The following is a 1,017-nucleotide window of genomic DNA, read 5'->3' as shown; positions in this document are numbered from 1 at the left end:
TATGGATTTTATCATTGGTCAATTGTCTGTGTCTCATTTTTGTATGACGTCATTTTTTTGGTGCCACTTTACGCTGTCTCACCTTACAATTTTTTGAAATAAAAAAAATGTATAAAACAAAAATGGTTTTATCATGATATTGCTTCCTTATTTATGGACATAACTGACCTCGTTTATTATAATATTTGTTTCTATTTGTGATATCTAAGGTGAGTGTATAAAAATGGGAAAGCCCTGCTACGACCTTAACACACAATGTATCCGTCTATCCACCACCAGAACAGTTCAATGTCAGAATATTATAGTAGTTGCGCTGCCATTCTCTTACTTATACTCTTGGTCTGTCTGTATGTCTGTCCATCTGTATGTAATTAGTATGAGAACTAAGCTGAGGGTTAAAATAGATTTAAACCTTCCAGGGACCTATGAAAAGCTACATTGTAAAGGAGAACCTTACAAGATAATTCGGCACAAACACCGTTTTTGTTATCTTTATAAAAATAATTAAGCTTATCCAAAAGATTTTAGTTTTTTTGTAGTTATATAGTTTTGATATTCTTTGGATGTGAAGTTCCTTGTTTTAATTTATGATGGTAGCAAGCCATGCTTTGTATGTATGTTCATTAAAGGACCGCAGAATTGGATCATATTCGAGTATAGGAACCTTACCATAAAATATTGCAGTTTTTAAATTACCTGATTCTATTCATTGGACATTAGAGTATAACACTAAAGGGGGACGGGGTTAAATAACTGTATCTCCCCATTGCAATGATCTTGTGCCGACTCTCCATTGGGTCTTTAAAAATCAACTAATAATGTCGGGAGTATTAACACAGCCAAGTAGCAGAAAACAATTAGCTAGAAGACGGAAATGGTCATTCTTTTATTTAATCTAGAATTATTGTTGTTGCATTTAATCCATATTCTATGGTTAGGTTTCTGTAACTCAAGCAGACCCAATGCTCAGGTTCTCTTGTATATATTGTATGTGGTGAATAGTCTATACTTATTTAA

The sequence above is a fragment of the Acartia tonsa genome, chromosome 7 (assembly GCF_053477335.1).
Source record: "Acartia tonsa isolate MP-2025a chromosome 7, ASM5347733v1, whole genome shotgun sequence".
Taxonomy (NCBI): domain Eukaryota; kingdom Metazoa; phylum Arthropoda; class Copepoda; order Calanoida; family Acartiidae; genus Acartia; species Acartia tonsa.
The sequence above is the reverse complement of the archived record's forward strand: the minus strand, read 5'-3'. Positions refer to the sequence as shown.